Below are 18,323 nucleotides of genomic sequence, written 5' to 3' on the forward strand. Positions count from 1 at the left end.
TTGCCGCTTGATACAGTGTTAACATTCATGAATATGAAAGAAAGCATAACCAGCGCAGCCGTGATAATGAGAGGTTCTTATCAGTACGCATTCAGTTTCTCGGACTATCGTACAGCTTTGGAGAAAGAATATGTTCAACCACGGTTCTTAATATAATTTAAATAAAATATAACTTTGTACAGATATGCATTTGCTTTATAATGTTTATTGTATGACTGGCCCTGTTACGAATATGTGTTCGATTATAATTTGATACTTTGACCAATAGATAAAAGATTCTAAACTTTGTATCATCGTAGAGAAAGTTTATTACATACATTTGACATTTCAGACGACTAATCAAAAATCTTAAAGTGATCTCACGACAACTGCTCTTATTAAGATGTTTCATAAATTTGTTAACCTTGAACTTGTTTCGATTCGAGTCCTCACCTTATGCTTTGAATAAGAAGAAGAAAGAAGATTCAATGCACATCAGTTACAGTCTTTAAAAATAGAATTCAAGCTTATTTCAACCCAGTATATCTGTTACGGTGTATAAATCCAACCTCACAAGTTCTTCTATACTTACCGGCAACCCTGCCAATGACAGCGATATATAAGATGGACGGGTACTGTCAAACGGCGCAGTGAAAGACAGGTCGTTTCCGTAAAACCACATGGCAACTATCAGTTTAGTGTGAAGCAGTTCGGATAGAGTTCAGAGATGTCTATCTCCTCTGTGTGACGAAGAGCAAGCAAAATTTCTCCCCTCGCACTGACAACTGCAACGAGAGCTCTTCTCTTTCACATTTATACACCGCTGTTGTGTAAGTGTGCACGCATCATGAGTGCGTTTGTTTATTTCCTTTTACCTCTTCCACTGAATCGCACCAAAGTGCTAGATCATTAGCTAATAAATTCTCTGAGGAGGATGCAGATACTTTCACAGAGGTGTACACGCCGGTGAGCACTCTGCTGTATGGTTTTCGTAGATGAAGCGTGGACACGCAAAATCAGCAAAATAAAACAATTTATCGTAAAATTTTCGGTTTTCCTTGCAAATTTTTCATAGCAAGGCCAGATCTACTCTCTATTAATTGAAGTTCACAGAAGTGTTCGCTCACAATCACGCGCCAGTGGTCACTTGGGTGTATTTAGACGAGAGCGCGTGTGAGCGATTCATGCGAAGAGAATGTGTTTCACTCGCGCCAGCTGCTTTAACCACAAGCACACACTCAAATGCTGTCTATTCGACACTGAGAAGAAGTGCGCTTTCCGCTTTGTGCGGTGCTTCGTTTTTTTCATCCTTGGTGTGGCAAAAATCTGACTCTAGCGTGTATAACTCTGGTGAAATGCCATCTCTGATAGAGTTATTGAAATAGTTGAACTATATGGGTAAACAATACTGTAAGTAATACACACTGCCAAAGTAGTACATTTACTGAGATACAAATGTTGTATTTTGAACAGGTCTAGTACGGTATAATTTAAAATAGAGATAATTGTAGGAGTAAGAAGATATTAGAGGTTAACAGATGTAAGTTGAATTAAAATTGAATTGTCGAATTTATAATAAAATATTAGTATTTGTCAACGCAAAATAGAATGAGTTTGCTCAAAAGAACCGAAAATTCCCTCTCCAACATAACCTATTCGAAATCTGCGTGTCATTCGATATTAATGTTGTAGTTGATGATTGTACTTACATTGTACATACATGTGCACCATCGATATATTGGGTTTTAAAATATCGACATGGATTCAATATTTACACTTATTTAACTTCCATCAAATGCAATTTGGAGCGTAAATCTTAAAACGTGTTCAGAATGATCGTTTGCTTTTCTCTATAGAAAAGTAATAGAACTGCTGAAAAAACTGAATGCACCAAACAATCATTTTTTGACATCCGAAATTACAAGGAAATATGTGCAAATATATGAGAAAATGCCCACTCAATTTTCTCAGAAATTTTTCAACCGATTTTCATAAACTAAAATGCAAATGAAAGGTCTTGAAATTCTTAAAAAAAAGTCCCCGAAAAGATGATCCCGACTCACCCGACTCAAAAGCTCCAAAAACAGAACTTGCTTCGATTTCTCAGTAACGGTCGAACCAATTTTCACAATTCATGATTCAAATTATCTTGAAAGATACTGTGCAATTTCATCAAGATTCGAAACTCAAACCGTTATACAAAATGACGATACAAAATCGGTACGGAAGAAGAAAACACCATCGTCTTTGCTCCGTTAGACGCGTGCTTTGTTCAATTTCGAATAGCGTGCAGGGCTGCCATATTTAAATCTATATTTTCCAGGAGAAATATCTATCGGGGGATCAAAATTCTATATTTAACATCTGTAAACATGGAACATGTAACATGGAAGAAAAAAAAACAAATAAAACCTTTCTCCGAAGCTAGACAAAAATTGATAGGTTGAATGAAGAGATAATTTAGTAAAATAGAGTAATCAGAAGTTAAACATTGAAAATATCTGATAACTGAAAGGAAAAAGAAACTCCTGCAATTGTCGCCTTTTACGACGTGGAAGCAGGAACCCAGTGAATCTATTCTTGGTTCATTTTTTTTCCGCCGGAGTCCACACGGCATCTAGGCTAGTACTGTCCGTAGAGAGATAATAGGTACTATCAATCTCCTACAGGGTCCGGCACTCGAAGTGTAACCAATTAAAAAAGCCATAAATTCAGTTTGGAAAATTACTTTTACTTAATTCAAAGTACAAAATGTGTAAAAATAATACAAAATTCAGAATCAATTCACTTTTGCTCGATATGACAACCTTTTGCCTTGACTTGATGACTTGAGAGAGCGAAGGAGTTGCTTCGTTTGGCCGAAAGCGGTCAATTTCCGAACATTGTATTTTCTGACGAGAAAATTTTTCCAATTGAGCAATTCGTAAACTCTCAAAACGATAGGGTGTACTTGACCGACCGTTCATACGAGAATTTGAGTCATCGATTGGCCACCAGGAGGCAGCACCCGCAACAGATAATGGTTTGGGCCGCTGTAACCGCAGATGGGCGCTTTCCAATCGTTTTCATCGAGCCTGGCGTCAAGGTAAATGCGACATATTATCGGGAAAGTATTCTGGAGGTTGCTTTGAAGCCGTGGGCAGACAAACATCTCGGTGGCAGACCATGGACGTTTCAGCAGGACTCGGCACCGTCTCACAAAGCTCGAGTGAACCAAGAATGGCTGAAAAACAACGTTCCGAACTTCATCACGTCCACACAATGGCTCTCGAATTCACCAGATGCGAATCCAATGGATTATTCTCTTTGGACCATTTTGGAGAGCAAAGTCCGAACTAAAAGATACACCAGTCTCGAGGCGCTGAAAAAAGTTATTGTCCGCGAGTGGGCCAAAATACCTGCAAGTCACATTCGGCCAAACGATGCAACTTCTTCGCTCTCTCAAGTCATTAAGTCAAGGCAAAAGGTTGTCATATCGAGCAAAAGTGAATTGATTCTGAATTTTGTATTATTTTTACACATTTTGTACTTTGAATTAAGTAAAAGTAATTTTCCAAACTGAATTTATGGCCTTTTTAATTGGTTACATTTCGAGTGCCGGACCCTGTAGTGGACCCTAGCCCCTTTAGAAATTTGTTCGCAATGAATAAAGTAGTCATTAAATCGAATCTGAAAATCACTGCTATACTTTTTCTTTAGAGGTAGCATATTGTAATATAATTGGCAATCATTTCTTTTTACTATCTTACATTATGGCCTAGGCCACCATCTTTCAATCTCATTAGAAGAAATTTTAGAAAATATAAAGAGTTACACTAAAATAATTGCAAGTAAAGTTAATATAGATAAAGCGTCATTATCAGATGGTCCATTTGTTGTGTTTCCCATCCTTGATGTTCTCTTTTATTCAATTTGTACCCACTTGTTAGTATTATCACAAAATCATGATAACAATTCTATTCTATAAAAGTATACCTTTTGCCTTTCGCATATACAAAGTTTGTGCAAGTTTGAAAAATTTACTAGTAATAATTGGCCCGGCAGGCCAAGCGTCCTATACCATTCTACACAGTTAATCGAGCTTAGCAATGACTGTGTAAGTATGAATGTATGTGAGCATGTGTCAAATAATGTCATTCATTTTTCTCGGAGATGGTTCGACCGATTTTCACAAATTTAGGCTCAAATAAAAAATCATAGTCCTATAGGTTACTTTTGAATTTCAACTGAGTCCGACTTCCGGTTTCGGAACTATAGAATAAAGTGTGTTTAAAATTTCCAACTGTCATTTAGTGCGACGATGCAAAATAAAAAAAAATTCTTATTAACTTGACATAACTATTTACAAATTGAAAAGGTTATGTTAGTTTATACCCAAGGAAAGTTTCTTTTTTTTTTATTCAAATTTGAACAAAAAGTACCGTTTTTGGAAGTACCATGAATAATGACAAAAGCTTTAAAGAGGAACTCACTTCTACATCTCATGGAATGACAAGTTTTGATTGAAAGGAATATTTTTAAGGTTTCATACATTTTCTATTTTCTGTAGTCTAGAAGTTCCAAAATTACAAGGTCATCAGTGATTGAAATTTCAAATTAAAACGACGGTCAGAATTTCATGAAAATTGAAACATCGATGAATATTCACGCAAAAAAACTCATGCCATCTCACTGCTAGGCTAAAAACTTCGTTATAATGGATGCTTTTTGTTTATTTCCTAAAATGTTTGGCTTAGTCCCGGACTCCCCTAATATACGAAAGGCATCATGGCACCACTAGGTGGATTCATCAATCGATTCTACGGTCTTTTTTGCATAAGATATAGCCAGTTTGATAATATTTACATAGATTTGTATGAAATGATTAAGCACGGCCGGTGAAACATGTTAAGCTTAGGTGGGTAATTTTTCGTACCGGGAGTAAGGACCCACTATTTTCAAGTATACCTCCCTCAATTCTAATGGAAATGTTATTTATCCCTTAAAAAAGCAAGATCGATTTTTTCAAATATTTTGTTTCGATATAACTTTGCGTGAAATGCGTAAATTCGAAGTTCGAAACGTTTTCGATTTTTTGTTTCAAAACAAAATTGCGCATTTAAGTGTTAAATACGATATAAAACTACTATGGGGTTGTTCGAATTTTTGACGTAGGACAACTCAACTAGTGTCATTTGTTTGATTTTTATGCAGCAGTCTTTTGTGTCCCGTATAAACTTATTTGTGTCTGTGAATTTTCGCAATTAACTTTTTGAGTATTTTGATTACTCTGACCGTTTTGATGTGTCTCGTGCGATTCGAACGGTGCACAAAATAAATCCCCAAACGGTCCAGCCTCTAATGTGCATACCACTTTAGTCAAAAAGTCCCGGACTGATCCAAAGATGACGTTTGAAATGTCAAATTAACCTCACTTTTCGAAAGTACCAAACTTAAGATGACAGGTATCAATCGGACTACAAACACTAAGCCTACCGACATATAAGTGAGGTTACTTATTCATTTATGAAAAATGAAAATAACGATTTCTGTTTATAGACAAAACATTGCTTTTAAAGGCGTAGAACCGCGCAAGTCCATCAGGTTTGAGAAGTGTTATCCGTACTAAGAAACAGTGGACAAAACATGGATCTACTTTTTTTCTCCGGAGTCATATCAACATTCAAACGGAAAAAGCTGTGCAAAAAGCAACTAGTAGCTGGAACAATCATGAGGTCAGTGTTTAGATGCTCGAGGTACATTTAACATTGACTATTTTGAAAATGAAAGTACCATCAAAAGTGATTATTACATTGAGTTATTGATGCGTTTGAAGTGCGAAATCTAAAAAATGACCGAGTGAAAATGAAAATATAACATCTTTAACCAAGACAATGCACCGTGCCACAAATCAATGAACACAATTGCCAAATTTACCGAGTTGGGCTCCGATCTGTTTCTTCACCCACCATATTCTCAAGAACCTAGCCCCCAGCTCCTATGCTGATCTCAAAAAGATACCCCAGGGAAAAATATTTGGTTCGAATAAGAGAGTCATCGCCGCAAATGAAGCCTATTTTGAGGCCATGGACAAATCTTTCTATAAGCATGGTATCGAAAAGTTAGAAAAGTGCTAGAATGATTGTTTTGCATTTGAAGGTGAGTATGTTGAGGAATAAAAAACATTCTTACACAAGGAATGTTTCCTGGTTAGTTCCTCGACTTTTTGAACGATGTTTTAGCAATCTTTTCTACGGCAGTATCGAACCGCACAGAGTGCAAGTCGATTCGATACTGAGTTTTGTATGAGCGATTTTCTTAAATGCGAACGCACTCATTCAAGAGCAGAAATCTTATAGAAACCACGAACTTAACAGATCGGCTGAAAAGTTCGTATCGTTTCTATGAGAGGGCGCTACTAGAATTAAATCCATACCATTTTCAGTTAGTAGCAACCTTCAAAAGATACGTGTATAAATTTGACAGCTGTCTGATTATTAGTTTGTGAGATATTGCATTTTGAGTGAAGCTACTTTTGTTATTGTGAAAAAAATGGAAAAAAAGGAATTTCGTGTGTTGATGAAACACTACTTTTTGATGAAAAAAGTGCCGCCGATACCAAAAAATGGCTTGATGAGTGTTATCCAGGCTCTGCACCGGGCGAAGCAACAATTCGTAAGTGGTTTGCAAAATTTTGTACTGGTCATATGAGCACCGAAGACGATGAACGCAGTGGACGTCCAAAAGAGGCTGTTACCGATGAAAACGTGAAAAAAATCCACAAAATGATTTTCAATGACCGTAAAGTGAAGTTGATCGAGATAGCTGACACCCTAAAGATATCAAAGGAACGTGTTGGACATATTATTCACGAATATTTGGATATGAGAAAGCTTTGTGCAAAATGGGTGCCGCGTGAGCTCACAATCGATCAAAAACAACAACGAATTGATGATTCTGAGCAGTGTTTGGAGCTGTTATATCGAAATAAAGCCGATTTTTTTCGTCGATATATAACAATGGACGAAACATGGCTCCATCACCTCACTCCGCAGTCCAATCGACAGTCAGCTGAGTGGACTGCACGCGATGAACCGAACCCAAAGCGTGGAAAGACTCAACAATCGGCCGGTAAGGTTATGGCGTCTGTATTTTGGGATTCTCATGGTATAATTTTCATCGACTACCTTGAAAAGGGAAAAACCATCAACAGTGACTATTATATAGCGTTATTAGAGCGTTTGAAGGACGAAATTTTAAAAAAAAACGGCCTCATTTGAAGAAGAAAAAAGTTTTGTTTCATCAAGACAATGCACCGTCTCACAAGTCGATGAAAACCATGCTGAAATTGAACGAATTGCTCCCTCATCCACCGTATTCTCCAGATTTGGCCCACAGTGACTTTTTCCTGTTCTCAGACCTCAAGAGAATGCTCGCTGGTAAAAAATTTAGAAGCAATGAAGAGGTAATCGCTGAAACTGAGGCCTATTTTGAGGCAAAGGACAAATCGTACTACAAAAATGGTATCGAAAAGTTGGAAGATCGCTATAATCGCTGTATCGCCTCTGATGGCAATTATGTTGAATAATAAAAACGAATTTTGGCAAAAAAACATGTGTTTCTATTAAACAATACGAACTTTTCAGCCGAACTGTTATGTATACGAAACTGTCGTATCCATTGGAGGAAATCATGACAATGGTTTGAGAAATTGGGAAAATTTGAAATAGTTCGTTACTATTCGAAGATTCGATCATCAATTATCTAAAATACGTGATATGATATCGAATATCAGTTAAAGATGTGGATGTTCACAATCTCACCGCTGTTTGTATGGTCTTATTTTCTGTATTTTGAATTTGCACCCAGTATAGAAAACAAAACGCAATTCTACGCCGATTTTTTTTATTTATGAGAAGATATAGCACGGAAAGGTGAGTTGTAAAGGTTCATTTGAGCGAACAGAAATCTTTAAGGAACTTAACTTTTACTTCCTTTCAGAATAGTAAAAAGTGCCAACTTCTGGTAAATTTACCGGTTTGGATAGTAAATGGTTAAAGATCTTTATCGGTACTTTTCGGCATAGCAGAGACTCGAGTGATTTGCGTTGATTAGTTGATTAAGCTCGACTCCTATGGTAAAAGGTGAAAATTAAGCTACTAAAAGATTTCTGCTTGCTCAAGTGACCCTTGTCACATCTCACCTCTCTGTTGTATATCTTCACATCCTTCCTTTATTATTTATTATTTATTAGTTACAAATATTCTAATTATGAATAATACTAATATTAACATTGTTTATCGATCGAAATTTTAAGTGGGTAATTACCCACCTTTGGAATTTTCGGGTGGGTAGTACTATCCACCGTACCCACCTCTTTCACCGGCCCTGTGATTGAGTAAAGTCGCGTTTTGTATCCTTTTTTTCCCAATGTGCAATATATTGAAGAAAAATATCAGATATCATAACGCATTAAAAATAATACTAACTAATGATATTAAAATGTATGTCACGGTCAAAAGGTTCGTGTTTTGCAACGAATGGCAGTCTCTGACAGTTCAGTTCCGGTGCAATCCGTGCGTGAGCAACGAGCAACCTCCCAAATTCCACCCTGTCCGTTAGCGCATTGATCTTTGCACACAGTCGCAAACTTCACACAGCTGCTACGATCCTGATCGTCGTAGTATGGCGCTGCAGCGGTACGGACGTGCGACATAACCCAGACAGTGCCGGAGAAGCATGATCTCCTACATCTACACTGACGGTGGCGGGCCGTCGTCGAGTATGTAGCTATGCTACACAGGCAGTGCTCTCACAGTCGAGTGGATTCGGTCGTATCGAGTGGACGTGCGTTTTCTGGCCGATCGCGGAGGCCATTAGGGTCTGTGAGTGTGACAAGGAGAGAGGGTCGCCTGGGCGTGTGGATTGGTTCGCGCTGTGGTAACGTAACGTTAAGAAGAAAAAGAATAAAAGGAAGAAGCAGTGGCAGAAGAAATCCCAAGAAAAATTATCATAAATCATCGACCGAATTCTTGGCTGATCGCATGTGCAGCGCCAGGAAATTCTGGCATTTCGAGTGGAACCTAGTACAGGATTATCATTCATACAACGTCGCTCATTGTTATCATTTTCGGTTGGATTAGTGAAACAGTTGGTGCGCTGAAAATGATACTTTAGTGTGTGGAGTTATTTTTTGCCCACAGTTATGTGTGGCGAAGGTGCTGTGGAAGAAGTTATGTTCTCGGTGCTGATCGACGTGACCAGAAAGGAAAACCTCAGCATATTTATGTGACTGAGAGGGGCCAAGTGGAGTAGTGTAGTACAGGGCCGAGGGGAAAAACTTCAAGTTACTTCTTTTGGTGCATTTTTCGACTGGGATTTACTCGACATCGTCTCGTAACCGGGAGAGAACCGGAGAGAGCGAGTTTTGTGCGGTCCGCCAAGAGTGCATTTTATTGTTGGGATATTCGGTGCATGCTAGGGAGCAAAGTGCAGCATCGTAGTACCACACATGTACGATTTGTTTTTATGTTTATTTTATGTTGCCCTTTTCTTCGGTACGACGGGTGGTGTTTCGTTCTCTTTCTTTCTCTCCCTAGCTCTCAGTTGCATTGTGGTGCCGGAGTTTCAGCGGTCGTTGGCCAAGATTTCTTACGGATTTCGGTGTTTGTTTTTCTTTTCCACAGAAGTCATCAGTTGGATCGGTAGCGAGAAGTTCACAATAGCAGTGCTGGTATAAGTGTTAAGTTTGGTGCCATTCGGTGGGGAAAGAGTTCAGTGTATGAGCAAAACAAGAAATTGTGTCAGCGTAACAGAATAAAACGAAACGAGAAGAAATCATTTAAATAGTCAATCAAAGTGAAATAATCTGTACAGTGGAACCAGCTTGAAAAATAGCGTAAGCCTAAGCCGTTATTTCGAGATCTGCCATCTGCCGAGCAAAAAGTACGAGTTTGTGGCTTTTATGAAGATTGTCAAATCTGGTTTTCTGAGTGTAAGTAGCAAGCATTTCAAACAGTGAAACATAGTAGTCATCGCTAGGCTGGATTAATGAAGTTTAGCTACATGACTTGGTTGTTTTATGTGAACCCAAAAAAAAAAAAACAAAATCTACTTTATTCAGTAAAACGAGGAGAGATTTAAATGGCCGTATGATTTGTAATTTTTTTTTTGAAAAAAATGAAATCTTAGTTGTTGATTTTATGCACTAGTTGAAGTATGGTTGTGAGTTGAGCTCTGGTTTGGGAAAAAAGTTTTAATCCGTACCCGCTTAAGTATTTAAGTCAAATTAATTTACTTATAAAAAAATAACTCGTTCATTGCTCAGTTTCATTGAGTATGCCTGTGAATTGTGTGAAAACCTATCAAATAATTCACTTATGTTGGTGCTTGTATGGATTGAAGTTAGTCATGCGTAATGTTCAATTAAACCAATGAAACCAATTACAAGACACTTCACAACGATACTTCACATATAAAATGCTGCAGTAGTCTTCAACAGTTTTCTCTTTTACTTAAAAAAAAACAAAATGTTCATTTAGGTATTAACTAGCTCAACTAATAAACTGAAAAAGTTCGATACAAATTGAGCAAACGAAGTGAATTCCACTATTTCACGTAATTCCGGAACCGGAATCCGGGTACCGATATAGCCGAAGTCAGTTATAGTGGCCAGCAACTAACAAATCGGATTAGTTTTGAGTTCATTTGAGAAGATTTTTCACATTTTTTGCAGAGCCGTTCTAAACAACAACGGCTCAAAAACTCATCACCATGTTATTCCGGAACCGGAAGGCAGATCTGAAAAATATCAGTAGGTTTGTGTAGGACCTTTAATTTGATTCTAAGTTTGTGAAAATTTGAGTTCTATATTGAAGATTTTGACTACTATTTCCGATACTTCCATAACCGGAATCCGGAAAACGGTACAGCCGAAGTCTGTTTGGCCATCACCTAACTAATTAACATTACAAATTGGATTAGACGGATTGTAATTCTAAGCACTCATCCCCTTGTGATTTTGGAATCGGAATTCGGAGCTGGATAACATTCAGGAGTTTTATAGACGAATTGAATTTAAGTTTATGAAAATAGGTTCACCCATCTTTTAGGAATTGGAGTGAGCTCCGTTTGAGAATATTGGTCCACTATTTCCGGGACTTCGGGAACCGGAAACTAAGCACCAGTATAGCCAAAGTAGATTCGAATAGTCATCAAATAGCAAGGCCCTACATATTGCAATACCCAGTAGTTTCGGAATACCGTATATGAATGTGAAATGCGCCTTTGGCTTTAAAAATGTCTAACTTTTCGCTATATGGGGCCAGGTGTAAATTAAAAGTTTAGAAAATAGCCAGGTAACCTTTTTCTGTCATAACTTTTAACGATAATAACTAAGTCATTTGTTGATGAATTGATATAATTTAATAACCAATCGATTCGGAAACTTCTTTCTTAAACATGTATGGCAGCGTTGTTTCAATATTTCAATAGCATACTATTGAAAAACTTAATTTCCATTCAACTATTTTTTTAGTTGAACTAGAGAAATAAAACGTTGTTTTCACCAACATAAATGGTTGAATTGGCTTCTGCAATTTGCAGCTACATGGCGCACTATCACCGGCCCCCTGTCACGACGCCATATTGATGAGATCAAAATCGGAACTTCAAAATTAGCTGATTGCAACGTAAACAAACAAACAGTAATGCATTTGTTTAACACGTTTACCTTGTTTAGTGCACGAAAATTAGTGAATTTTGTGTCGACTCTCTCACAATAACTTATCGGTTTACCTAAAATACAGCAGACTGTGTTTTGGGACATTAAGTGGAGATAATCGCATCGCAGAATTTGGGGTTTGAAACGCGAGGGGCTCAACGTAATCGGTATACTTTCAAATGGCTGGTGCTCACATACCGGTGTCAGATGGCTGACTGTCACCGATAAAACGTTAACACCGTAATCACTACTAGACACTAGATGGCACACTACTACCGAAAAAAAAAATTCAGTCACGGTTGTCTTTCCTATATTGGCAGGTATAATTACGATGTCGTATTGGAGAAAAAGACATCAACGAAACATAAACTTCTTAACGATTTATTAATTTTTAGTTTGACGTAAAGCCGCCATGACTAAGTTCAGTTTTTGCAATGACTGAGCGGAAATATATATTGGAGAAGCCAAGTGAAAGAAAAACTAACAGAAAAGATAAATTTTTTGGAAAAAGATACGCTCAGAGACAGGACTCGAACCTGCGTTCTTATGCATTCCGTGCATACGCGCTACCATTTCGCCACTCTGATCTTGTTTTAGCCACTCTAAAACTCGAAACAGACATAGTAGCAACGTACATCGAACATGGTCTACATCCTGGCCGTCACCCGACCGGTACCTTACATCCAAACATCTTCTCTGTCCATCAAACACTAGTCCTCTCGCTTTATACCTATTTCTCCGATCAAGCATTGAGTAGGAAAGTGTGTTTATAATCGCTTGTCACCTTCTTTACTGGTGCCAGTAGACCATGTTCGATGTACGTTGCTACTATGTCTGTTTCGAGTTTTAGAGTGGCTAAAACAAGATCAGAGTGGCGAAATGGTAGCGCGTATGCACGGAATGCATAAGAACGCAGGTTCGAGTCCTGTCTCTGAGCGTATCTTTTTCCAAAAAATGCATCTTTTCTGTTAGTTTTTTTTTCACTTGGCTTCTCCAATCCGCTCAGTCATTGCAAAAATAAACTTCTTTTTGAAAATTTGTCTTCTAAATCGCTGTTTTCTTCATTCGACTTCGCGAAATCGACTCACTCACTGAAAACTTTGAGCACTCGGAAAACAAAAACCGAATACAAGTAGTACACCGGACGGAGTAGTCCGGAAGATTGGAAGATGCAAAAAACATCATTTGACATATACAATTATGGCGTTTTCGTATTTAATTTGCACTACACCGGTACAGTGCTACACGGAGGCATGAATAAACGAACAAAAATGACGAAAATATAAACAGTAACCATTGACTACAATAAACGATTCCATTGCACAGAGCTACACCAAACTTTTGATGAGTGCTACACCAGTGGTATCGGTGCAGACAAAGTGTAGCACTGGTGTAGTGCAATTGGCAAAAAACGAACGGTTTCAGTGCAACCTTACCTACACCGGTGTAGTGCAATTTAAAAACGAAAACTACATTAGAGTGCAACATTCGAAACTTACTTCACTGTTCCGCGTAGAAACATTATTACGCACAATCGCTTCAAAGGTGCACAAATTCTGAGTAAATACACTTTCCACTAAGGGTTTACGTCATTTTTACATATCGGTTTATAAATTTATATATAGATATATCGTAACACATGCGAAAAACATCTAAACAATTTGCAAGCAGTTTCAACAAGACTGTCCTTTTTAGCTTTTTAATGGATTGTTTTGCTTTGACACTTCTCATGCGTTTTTGGCTAATAAACTTATTAATAAAACCAATTTCATTTGCGTTTTCTTTGTGCTGTCCTTCAGTTCGACGAAAACATTGATGTTCTTACATTCTTACATTATTTTTTTTTTAAACGGGTATGGCGAGTTGATGTATTGTAATGTTTTGGGCTACTTTCAAATCCAAGATGGTGACTTTCTTCGTTGTAATTCCGGAACCGGAAGTCATATTATAAAAAATCAGTAATGTTGAATGGGAATACAAGACCTTTCATTTGAATCTTAGCTTATCGGTGCAAACATCTCCGAGAAAAATGAATACACAAAAATGTTACATACGCACAGAGAAATTCTGCGTTCTTAATGAAGTGATTTAAACGATATACGGCACTGGGTCCTCCGGGCTTCAGTTCAAAAGTCGGTTTTCATAGTGTTTGCATAACCTTTCTAAAGAGTGATTTTTTAAAAGGTATAAGATTAGATTTTCAAAAAAAACACACAAAAAATTTGAGACAATTGATTAAATCTTTATTGTAATGGATAGAACGATCAATATAATCTAATGTTCGAAAATGAGTTCATGCAAATGTTGGCCGCGGCTCCGCCTTAGATGGTCCATGCGCAAGGTCCAATTTTGGCACATTCTCTCCAACATACGGCCGATATTATACGAATAAATGCTTCAATATTGGTTTCCAGTGCGTCAATCGTTGCTGGTTTATTCTTGTACACATGAGCCGTAACACGACCCCACAAGAAATAGTCCAAAGGCATTAAATCACACGATATAGGCGGCCAGAACGTGAGATAAACTGTACACCGAAGGCGACTCTCAATTTGGTCATTATCTCGCGTGCCGTGTGGGATGTGGCACCGTCTTGCTGAAACCACATGACAGGCATGTCTAATTCTTCCATTTTGGGCCGGTAGCGCTTGCCATTCACAGTAACGTTCCGCTCATCGTCTCGTTTGAAGAAGTACGACCCGATGATGCCACCGGCCCATAAACCACACCAAACAGTGACTTTTTTGGGATGCACTGGTAGCTCTTGCATTGCTTCTGCTGGTCTTCACTCCAGATGCGGCAATTTTGCTTGTTGACGTATCCTTTCAACCTGAAATGAGCTTCGTCGCTGAACACAATTTTTCGATAAAACAGTGGATCTTCCGCATACTTTGCCATGGATTTCAAACATGATTCATGATTAAATTATAGACCAAACTGAATAAGTTTGGCAATGACACAAGACACGATTCACGCGCGATCTATCGAAAACAGTGTTGCCGAGCAGATACCAATAAAAAATCACCTTTTATATCGGAAGGCAGAAAATTAACAAAAGGAAACTGATTGACTTGGTCAGGACACTCTAATGAACTCAGGAATTAGCTTAAAAACCATTTAATTGAATTAGTAATACTAAATGTATTAGGAATTATTGTAAAGAGTATTTAAAATAATTTCAGTTTTGGTACTTGTATAGATTGGTGTTAGTGATGCACGATTTTCAAATCAATCAATACAAACAGTTGAGCATGGACTCCTTAATAATTGATGTATGACCACTAAATCTTCACTATAATTTTACAGTTTCATCGCAGCATGTTAATACACAATGTGATTGTTATAACCCATGTATAATGGTGCTTAAACTTTGACATTAATTCTGATAGGATTTGGTCGAGAGCTTGTGCAAAAATAAACTCAAGATTTTCAATGTCGCATACGATCTATCGAAAAATGTTCGATCAGTAATCGTGAACCAGTAGGCTCAGTAATAGTGCAATTTTATTGACTTTTCGTTAATAAGCGTCGAAAAGGTCTGACAAAATGCCATGCAAGGATAGCTTTTATCGTATCAATGAACGGTCACTGGCAACTCTTCACACGATTGAATCAGTGCCATTAAAGAGAGACGGATATCAGCGCAACAACAAAAACCCGGCATGGCTCATTTAACATAGAATCGACACCAGTGCGAGAGCGAATTTCTCTCGATGACATTTCTGAGAATCAAAGGTTAGCACGCTGCTGTGGGGATCCTCTCTGAAGCAACAAACGATCGCTTATTCTCGTTTCGCGATCCGATTCTATACAGGCAGTTGATAATTGCTATAGGATCATTTTACTATTGCCGCTTATTCTAACTATGTGCATATAACCTTTGTATAAGTTGTGTCTATGAAAATGTATGTGAATGTTCCACACAAGGGTTTTGAAATATTGCAACCTAGTATGAGAATCATCAAGTTGAATCATCGATTCGAATTTCTGCGATAATTGTCAACTTGCGATTCTTTCTTGGGAAATTCCACACAGCAACGATCACTATCAAACTGAATTTTTAAGGGTCGTGAAATACTCAGAGTATGAAGTGGAGCGAAGAAATGTAGCAAAATTCTCTCACGGTTCATGCATTGAGAGACTCGAGTTCTTGTAGCATCTTCTACCGGATTGAAAATGTTGTATACAATATAGATAGCAATATAGCATCTTCTGTCAAATTTTCGGCAATCACCATAACTGATGCCATGGAATACAAGTTAGAAAGAAAACAAACATTCAGCACAAAATGTTTTGTTGTTTCCACTGACAAGCAATAATTTCTTATGTTAGGAATCACTGCAGCAAAACTGCTCAACATCGTTCATACTGTAACTTTATCAAACATAAACAAACATTGTCATAGTTACGACGCATGTGACGGTCAGACGCCTGTTGTTTTGCTTCAAATGAAGACTAGACTGAAACTGACAGTGAATCGAGTTCATCGAGGGGTCCTATTCAAATGATACATGAAAAATCACCGATAATTCTATCTGGAGTTTATCTTTGGCTTGTGTTTTCATTGAAAATTGTTTCTTAAGTCAATTCGTCAGAGATCAGTTCACTAAAGTTACTTTTTGCTTAGAATAGCAAAGACCAACTCAACAGAAATGAAAACACGCAGTAAGCCGGAACTTTGTAAATTTTGGCCTGCCGTCAGCATTCAACTTTGCTAATTCAGATACCCCAGTTTGTAAAGACGTTCACCAAGATTTAAACGAACGATTTTGTATTTGAATTCGATAAAAATATGGCATTTTTCTTCACCAGATTTGTTACATAAAAGTGCATGGGTAGTCTGCAGCAAACAACAATCACGACACTCAGTCTGGAAATTTTGTTGTTTCAACAAAATTAAAGAATAGTACATATCGTACAGCGAACTATACACTATTTTTATTGAGATTTTTTGCCCTCGGCATCTTATAGCTTAACGCAATGTGCCTTAAAATATGTTATTAAATAAAAAAAAATTTCATTTCATTCAAATGTTTGTCAGTTATATTGAGAATATTTGTCCATTGACCCAATTCATATAATGCACCCTGTAGGCCCGGGTTGGCGGTTCAAAGCATAGGACGTTGGTCTTACAAATCAGTTGTCGTATGTTCAAGTGCCGACCTGGAAGGATTCTTAGGATCGTAGTACTAGCTAGCCAATGATTCTGAACGCTATGAATCGACTTAGAAGTATGTTGAAGCAGAAAGGCCAAATTCCACAAAAGAAATGTAATCCAAAGACTTTTTTTACCCTGTAGGATTCGTGCGGCAAAGTCTCTCTATTGTTACATTGATTTGAATTGAAGAACTTAAAATTTTGAAAACATGGGTTCAGAAAGGGTGTATTTCAACGTATTTTTGAATCTTAATTACCTTAATTGAATTTCAAAACCGTTCGATCTGTTACTCCATCAGTTATACAAGATACTCAAGCGGCAAAGTGTTACTATAAATCTTGAAAATGTTACTATAAATTTTCGAAGATTTTCGTCTTTCGTTGGATTAAACCAGCTGATCAAAATGAAGTAATGAAATACTTTTCTGACTGGGTTGGCAGATTTCCGAACCTAAATAATTTCTAAACATCTTTCTCCTTGTTGACAAACGTAAAATTGTATGAAACTTTTACTTATTGGACGTTGGACCGCAATGATTCAGTGCTCATCCTTATGTGTTTAACGTCTTATAAATTGTTCAAGGAGATATGTGAGGGACTGGTGTTGAACTATTACGAGAGTTAATTTCTTTTTTAAATTTTGTTGGATTGGTACCGACTTTTTAAGGTATGTGATGGTCAACACTTTAACGCTAAAGAAGTGAAACAGCTTTTGACTGTGTTATCTACAAAGGCTTTTTTTCAATTGAGCGCAATTTGCATTTGATGTTAAGCGATGTCAAACATGGCGGAAACATCGTGAAATGTAGTTGACGGTTTGTATACTATTTTAATTAGTAATGAGTGAAATACCTCACGGGTTGGATTGGAACTACAGTGTCTATTGAAAATATTGAAACCTTAAAACTTGTAATAAAGATACTAGCGAACTGGTGAACTCCGACACCTTAACGGAAAGGGAATAAAATAAACGAATTGAAATTTAAATCAAGACGCGTAGATGGCGTCTTTGTACCGACAGAATATTTTCCACTAAATTTTGTTCTTTTGTCATTATATTACCGTGTAAATATAATATGCACTTGATACGTAGTACAGATTACCGACGCGTTTTCAAGATTTGGGCGGTGAGCAATACAAAGCCTTAAGGCAATGTGGGTCTTTAAAGTCCTTTGCAATCTTCGCGATGAAACCCAACGTCAGTTTAGCATCCAACTGTACACCAAGATCACACACTTGATCCACTCTAGAGATAATTGTACCATCAATGTTATAGTCAAATATGACTGGAGATGAAATCCTATGATATGTGATGACTTGGCACTTGGCTACAATTATGATGAGTTTGTTTTTCATGCACCAATCGGTGAACAATGAAAGCAGACATTGTAGTCGCTTGCAATCATCTACACTACGAACAGTGAGATACAGTTTTAAATCATCTGCGTAGACTAATTTACATCCAGCTCCCAAAAGCAACGCCACA

The 18,323-nt window shown here is 37.5% G+C and overlaps 1 protein-coding gene across 5 annotated transcripts in view; it reads left to right on the forward strand.

Moving 5' to 3' along the window:
* Positions 1-8,775: 8,775 nt before the first annotated feature.
* The window catches only part of LOC131427770 (laminin subunit beta-1), a 52,065-nt gene continuing 42,517 nt past the window's right edge, over positions 8,776-18,323 (forward strand). Inside the window, exons 1-2 of one of the 5 annotated variants that reach the window (XM_058591239.1) lie at positions 8,776-8,898; positions 9,645-9,952. The gene's annotated coding sequence lies outside the window, so the exon portion shown is untranslated. Of the gene's footprint in view, positions 8,899-8,928; positions 9,472-9,644; positions 9,953-18,323 lie in introns of those variants that run through there. The other 4 variants (XM_058591238.1, XM_058591242.1, XM_058591243.1 and 1 more) reach the window with 4 other exon arrangements.

Source organism: Malaya genurostris, chromosome 2 (assembly GCF_030247185.1).
Source record: "Malaya genurostris strain Urasoe2022 chromosome 2, Malgen_1.1, whole genome shotgun sequence".
NCBI classification, from domain to species: Eukaryota; Metazoa; Arthropoda; class Insecta; order Diptera; family Culicidae; genus Malaya; species Malaya genurostris.